General features: G+C 43.3%; 1 non-coding gene across 1 annotated transcript; it reads right to left on the bottom strand.

The window, feature by feature from the left end:
- Positions 1-7,395: 7,395 nt before the first annotated feature.
- On the bottom strand, positions 7,396-7,501 carry LOC120257725. The gene has a single exon (XR_005535814.1). It is a non-coding gene; the product is annotated as a small nucleolar RNA R71 (small nucleolar RNA).
- Positions 7,502-7,885: the final 384 nt, after the last annotated feature.

The following is a 7,885-nucleotide window of genomic DNA, read 5'->3' as shown; positions in this document are numbered from 1 at the left end:
ATTCACTGACCTACTCAGAACTGTATAAATGCATCTGTAACTCGGCCACGAGAGGCAGGTGGCCTTTGAAACCCCGGGCTCATACTGCCCCTGTCCACATAACACATTGTATGCACGCTGCGGTATTAAACTCCCAGGATAATCTGTGGGTAACTACTCATACTCCTTAGTCTCTGTCTATGCCGCATCATATAGCCCTATCTAGATCGAGAACAGAGTCACACTCAAGCTATGGTACTATCCGAGGGCTCGAAACTATATAGCTCCTATACTTTCAAAACTAGAATACGAGCGATAGAACTCGAATGATGCTAAAACCTCGAGTGTCAATGTGTGGATGGAAGGCTCTCTGATCGATAATAAACGGCCCCAACTGGCAAACTCAAGCATATCCTCTATCTCATCCACCATATCACCTGTCGTCTAGATCTCTCTCAAAGTGTCTATGTCAGGAAAATGCGATTGTCCAAATCATAACTTCGACAACCTCTCAAAGCGAACCTAGTGCTTGGGAATCATGAAATCCATGCGTTCGGCCTCAGGCGATGACTCTCGGGGATGCTTGCCATCATGCTTCTTCGATATGGGGACCTTATCTGCAAAATTAAAACATAAAATCAATCAAAAGAATTCAAAAATTATAGAATTCCACACTGTCATGTGCAATTTCCACATGCCCGTGTGGATCCACGGGGTGTAAAAACCGCAAGGCCGCGCCTCAGTAAACCAAACATACACCTTTATATCATTTCTAACTTTGTTCCAAGTCTGCATAAACCTTATAAACATAGAAACAAAGAAACATTCATCATTTTAATTGATTAAAATCAATTTATGGTGAAGAAAAGAGGAATTGAGGGTTTACCAATAGCTGAAGATGAAAACCTTCGAATTCGGCCGAAAATTCAAGTAAAACACCTCTAGATCAACGGTGCGAGATCAGGAGAGTAGTGGAGAGTGTTCTCTGAGTGATTGGGTGTGTAAGAATGAATAAACTCAAAGGGTTTCAAAAGAAATCCCACGGCTTTTGGTTTTTGTACATTCGCACCGACGTGTGGAAATTACCAACGCCCGTGTGACTCCACAAGAGAGACCCACAGGAAAAGATGCACGCCCTAGTACGCTCTTGGGAAAGCACTCTTTGCCTCTTACCCAACAACATCAGTGTGTGGAAATTCCCCACGCCTGTGCACCCGATTCACAAGGGTATCTCCAAGCCCCAGTGGCTCTCTGTCCAACCGAGAAAATTATCTAAGTGTTTTCCAAGCCCATGTGGAATTTCCACATGGGCTGGAACTTCACAGGGTCCATTCACAGTGGCAGATGCACGCCCCTGTGTATTCTTAGGATGGAAGTGGGCTCTTTTGCAGAGATCCGCATGGGCGTGTGGAAATTACCCGCCCCCGTACGTTTGTTACTGGGTCATCCACAGGTTCAAGTCCATGCCCCTGTGTCTTCTCAGGAAAAATCTCTAAGTCTTTGTAGGAGGACACACGGTCGTGTGGAAATTACCAACAGGCATGTGAAATTCACAAGGTCAATCACACGGTCTCTGGATGAGCTCTGAACGAGAATGCACGCCCGTGGAAAATTCCACACGGGCGTGTGTTTTCTCTGAACACTTGGAAGACTTTGCAGGTATTCCAGAAAATTCTTGAACACAAATAAACACTCAAAGCCTGCCTAACAATGCAATTTTAACCAAAGAAAACACGAAAACATGCTCAAACGACCAAAATTCTTTGCCACACAAGATTAGGCACATGATAACACCACAATGTCCACGAGAAAATCACAACAAATGCATCTAATAATCAAGACACCAACACTTAAGCCTTATTCATGCAAACACTAAACTAAAAACTATGAAAATAGTAAAGACTTGGGTTGCCTCCTAAGAAATGCTTGTTTAACGTCACTTAGCTTGACATACCTTGTCTTACCTCACTGGGGTTCATAGATGAAGGTTTCAATCTAACCCATGACTTGGAAGCACAATGAACATAGTCTTTCGAAGGCAGAGGTGGAGTTATCAGGATTGTTACCACTTGAATGTCCATCACTCTTACTCCGTTCTTGTGCATCCTCAACAGCCTTGGGGTGTTTCATGTGGCGTCTTCTTGCCCTCTTCATTTTTCAGAGTACCTTCTTCACAATCCTCGTGGTAGATGGTACTTCTTCTTATAGACCAAGCATCATTACTTCTTTTTTCTCCATCTCTTGGTCTAACAACCGGTCATACAGGTTCCAGATTCAACATTTCCTGCACATAATCATCAATTAGCTTATCGGTAGTGTCAAGAAAATATAAAGTGTCATCAAAGTCAAGAGAATGTCGCATGGCTTCGGTGAGGCGGTATGTGAGTTTGTCATCTCCAACCCTCAGTGTCAACTCCCCGTCGTCTATGTCTATCAATGTCTTCGAAGTGCACAAGAATTTCCTCCGAAGTATCAAATTAACATCTGCATCCTGATCGACATCCAACACTATGAAGTCTACAGGAAACATGTACTTGTCCACCTTGGTAACCACGTCTTCAATGATACCCCTCGGATATCTCACTGTTCGGTCCACCAATTGCATTGTCATCCAAGTGGGCCTAGGCTCTCCCAAGCCTAGCTTCTGAAAGAAAGAGTATGGCATGACGTTGATACTAGCCCCTAAATCCGCCAATCCCATCTCTTCACCCAAATTTCCAATGTTGCACGGAATCACAAAGCTTCGGGGGTCTTTCTTCTTATTCGGCATATTCTTTTGTAACACTGAAAAACAAGAGGCATCTAAGATCACTGATGCATTCTCCTCCAACTTCCTCTTGTTGGTCAAAAGATCTTTCAAGAACTTGGAATACTGAGGCATTTGAAACAATGGCTCCACAAAAGGAATGTTAATGTGCAATTGCTTGAATAGACCCAAGAACTTCTTGTATCTCTCATCATTTTGGTCATTCTTCAATCTTGAAGAATAAGGGATTCTTGGCTCGTAAGGTGGGGGTCCCACCTCCTTTCCTCTGTTGGCTCTCTCCTCAACCTCCATGACCTTGGATGCTTCAACATTGGTCTTCTCACTTGGAAGCCTACCCTCAACCTCACGACCACTTCTGAAAGTGATCACCTTCACATGTTCTCTTGGATTAGTCTGAATATTGCTTGGCAAGCTTCCTTGTGGTCTCTCTGATAGAGACTTCGCGATTTACCCCACTTGATTTTCTAAATTATGCAATGAAACGGTGTGGTTGGGAAGTGTAGGCTCGACCGATGGAACCATGTATCCGATGATTGCACAAATCTAGTCAAGGCTTTCTCTAAATTGGTCATCCGGGTCTCCAGGCCTGAAACTCTGTTCTCCATGTTTGGGGCATGACAACGCCCTTGCGTGTGACCCACAAGTGCACAGGTTTGTCGAAGTAATAAATCCCAGGTGAGTGGGGTATCGTATCCACAGGGAATACTGAATAGAAACACAATGATTGCTATTTAACTAGGATGAAAATGAATCAATGATGGTGTGAATAAGATTGATATGAAAAGACTGAAAGAAATAAGAAAGAGAGGCACGATAAAATGAGAGGAAAGGCTATCGATAAAAGTGGCGTACTCGGACAATGCTCCCCTAGGACTAATGTTTCAAGTGTAAGACCAACTATTATGTCTCTTAAATGATGATTAATGAGTCGATGGAAATCCTAAAATACACGGTCCCAAACCTAAGGTTAACAAAGACTAACTCTACACTATGCCCCGCGGAGAAATCGCTCAGTATCAACACCTCACACTGCACAAAGTTGCATGGAGATCTACTGGTTCCAAGTGATAAACCCTATTCCTATGTGTAGATCCAACCCCTTGGTCTAAGCGAAAGACCCCTAGTCACAATTAAGTCCCATATACCAAAGTTCACATCAATGCTTCACTCTGTCACTCGCGCAACTAAGCCACAGCGGAGTTCATCCTTTAGCACTTCACTCTATTATTACCGCAAAGAACTCTAGGAAATGGGACGTCCGCTACCTCTTGACTCACCCTCTCAACCTCTCCAATCTACCATTGTCTAACCCTCATGGTGTGTCACTCATCCACAAAGGCTACCAAGATGGACTCTCAATCCTAGTGTCAATCTAACGGAGAAATCATTCAACAAGCATTCAAGATTGGAACTCAATTAAAAACATCAATTAAGGTGATAAGTGCTTGTGCAATATGAATGCGAAGCGTTTATTCCTTATGTTGAGCATTACTTTCCTCGGTTTTCTACATTAATATGTGTGTTTTATGTGACTTTTACGCAGGTAGGGTTGTGAGGCCGAGTATGAAGGAAATGGGCCAATGTGGATCATAATGCACCTATTTTGGATGAGATCTTGTTAAGGTTCAAACGCAAAGACATAGGTAAGGTGTGAGATGCTAGAGTGTGTGCCAACCTCCTCGCATTTGAGTGAGCACATCTATTTGGAGGGGCACAAAGGCAGTCACGCTCGAGCATTCCGACTTATGCATATAAGAACAAGAGCCCCGCCAACATGTACATCATTGAAGAAGCAAGTGATTCACGACGTGAACGTGTGCCCGTTTGCGTTACCCCGATAAAAGTATGGAATTGGGAAGCTAATCAGGTCGAAGGCGTGAGCGAAATCTTTGCAACAACATTGTAGCAATTCTCGTAGCAACACATTCACGTACGGCCCGAGAAATTAGAAAGCGAGAGAATCCACAGGCGTGTGGAAATTATCCACGCCCATGTGGAAATTCCGCGCAGGCGCGTGTATCGATCACGCCCTGTGGAGTTGCCCCGATTCGACCATATTTAAAGCCCGATTCAGCCCCGATTTTTGGTATTCTTTTTCTCCATCTTTTTCCCCAACATGTGAGAGGACTTGACTGGGGTTTGAGGGGTATTTGCCAAGGTTTTTGGAGAAGTTCTACGGCTCTGACATTGTGATTCCATTAGGAAGAAGGTTGGTAGGGGAACTTCGATCGAGGCGTATCCTATACTGGGATGAAGGAATCTTTGGACGACGAGTAGAGGACTCTCCACAAGACCATCTACACGACCATCGAGGGGTTTCTTTATGGATTCATTGCTTTTACATTCGATTTCTTTGATTGTATTAAGCTCCATGGAGAGCTAAACCCCTAGTGGGTTGATAAGTGTCTAAATGTACGTATTTGAGTGTATGTATTTGTTACCTCTAGCATGTATTTTTATTAGAATTGATGCCCGTTTTGTGCTTAATCGTGTGTTATTTGCTTTGAAGGACGCAGGGAACACCATGGATGACACGAGGATATGATTCGGGTGAAAAAAGAAGAAAACCGAGGGAGGCGATCTGTAGTGGAAATCTTGTAGCATCAACATTGTAGCAAGATTCTTGTAGTCATCCTTTGTAGCACTCGGAGAGTTTCAAGTCGGGATTTGGATCATGGCATACGGCCTCAATGCTTGCCCGGTATAGAGCCGGGATGATCATCTGTAGCTATAATAGAAGATATTTACTTGATGGAGTTTGCCTACCCCAAATAGGGTCAATGTTGAGCTCCATAGCGAGTGGTATAGCACTCATGATGGGGGCCATAGGGAATGGTATAGCACTCGGGATGGAGGCCATCAAGGGGGTATGATGAGTGGTATATAGAGGGATTTTTGAAGAAAGATGGGGGACTTTTTGGCTGGACTTCTTGGAGACTCTAGGGCAGATTTTTGAAGGGTTTTTGGGAGCCATCACTTGGAGAAAGAAGAGAAACGAAGACACCATTCTTTGGGAGAGTTTGGCTTGAAGCTTGGGAAGATCAAGAGCTTGAACTTAAAGGGGAAGCCTCATCATCAAAGGAGGAGAAGCATTCGGCATCTCTAGGGCTAGAAGAAGCATTATTCGGCCGGCATTCTCTCTCCTCTTCATCATTCGGACTAGGGAGTGTTATTTATGCATTTACTTCTTGCTTTTGTTGTGTTTGAGATACTTATTTGTATGATGGCACACTAGACCCCCAAGGCCGCCGGATGTAGGTGAACCTTGGGGGGTTCATCTTGTATTTTTGATGCTACATTTATATTTGATATGCATTGGTGTGATTTATGATTTGGCTCATTGTGTTTCATGCCTAGAACTATTATGTGGAGAAATCCTTAGTTCTTGTTTGAGTTGTACATGTAGATGTGACCTACTCGCGTGTACTAGATCGTTAATGAGCTAATAGGGGTATTTGTTGACCAACATGCCAAGAAATTGGGTGTAGGTAGCCCCTCCGAACCATGAGGATAAACTTAGGTTAAGTATGTCCTTGTTGCATGGTCTCCATTCACTTAATGCAATCGTAGGAATGTGATTAAGGAGAGATCCTTGTCATCATTTGTATGGGATTAGGGTTTAGCCGCCGAGAAATTGGGGTTGAACTATTGTTGAGGTCCGTCTCTCTAAATCACCCGTGCCATGTATTTTCATGCATCCTTATATCTTGATGACCCCTCTTGGGAATCCTCATCCCTAGGCCTATTCTTATCATCATTGCTCTTATGATTTTCTTGCTTGACTTGGAGTTGTTACACTTGTGTTTTATTCACAATCTTGCTTGTATTAGATTAGTATACCATGCTTGAATTGTAAGGTTAGAAAGTGAGTGATGGAGGAGTAATAGGAGCTCCTTAACCCCGTGGAATACGATCCTTGGACTTTTGCTCAAGGTATGTCTTGGCGACCCCGTACACTTGCGGGTAATCAATAAAGTTTTTGGCGCCGTTGCCGGGGAACATTAAGGAATTCTAGGAAACTTCTAGCTTATTGCTCTAACCATTTTTTTTTCTTTTCTTTTATTTCTTCCTTTCATTTGTCTTATTTTTTTTTTCTTGAGCTTAACTTTCTTTATCTTTCTTGACTTTGCAAGGTACTGTGCATGACACGAGCAAATCGATCAAATTTAGTTGCACAAGACAGTGAAATTGAGAGAACCTTGCATCGAAGACTTAGAGAAGTGGGCGAAAGCATTAGTGAAAGAAACATTGAAATTGAGGACACAGAATCTGTAATCATGGCTGAAGAAAGATGTACTTTATCCCGAATATGAAGGCCACAATTCACGAGTGAAGAATTTAGTGTGCAAGCGCCATCCATCGCCATACAAATAATTTTTGAGATCAAAGGCAAGCACCATCGGCATGGTCCAAAAATTCAGTCAATTTAATGGCCTTGCAAATGAAGATGCCCATGATCATCTTTCCGTTTCCTTCAAATTTGTTCTACCTTTAAGATAAACGGGGTGACTGACGATGCGATCCGGCTACGATTATTTTTGGAAAGATATCGGTGGCTCACATCCTTATCGCCGGGGTCGATCAAAACATGGAAAGATATGGTGGAGAAATTTTTTTGGGAAGGTATTTTTCCTCCTAGCAAAGCGGCGAAGCTAAGGCAAGAAATTTCGGCATTCAAACAAGGAGAGTCGGAGACATTATTTGAAGCTTATGAGAGATTCAAGGACCTTCTTGAAGATACCCCCATCATGGCTTTGCTTCTTGGATGCGGGTTCGAGATCATCTACAGCGGGTTGAATTATGCAACTCGTCAATTAATTGATGCCCTGCAGTGGTGGATCTCTTAGTAACAAGTACCCAGATGAGGCCGAGCAACTCCTTGAATCAATGGCAAGCAATGAGTCTCATTGGGCCTCAAGAGGTGCACGACAAAAAGGGGCCGGAATCTATGAAGTCAATGCTAATGATGCTTTTGCCGCAAAGGTTGATGTGTTGTCTCGAAAGCTAGACATGCTCATGGGTAGTAGCTCGAAGTCAGAATCGGTGATTTGTTGTAGCACTTGTGGTGGAGGGCATGGAGTCGCCCAATGTCCTATTGCTAGTTCCTCCGTCGCCCCTATTGAGAATGTTGATTATATT

This window comes from Dioscorea cayenensis, chromosome 3 (genome assembly GCF_009730915.1).
Source record: "Dioscorea cayenensis subsp. rotundata cultivar TDr96_F1 chromosome 3, TDr96_F1_v2_PseudoChromosome.rev07_lg8_w22 25.fasta, whole genome shotgun sequence".
Lineage (NCBI taxonomy): Eukaryota > Viridiplantae > Streptophyta > Magnoliopsida > Dioscoreales > Dioscoreaceae > Dioscorea > Dioscorea cayenensis.
This window is presented reverse-complemented; position numbering and strand designations above follow the sequence as displayed.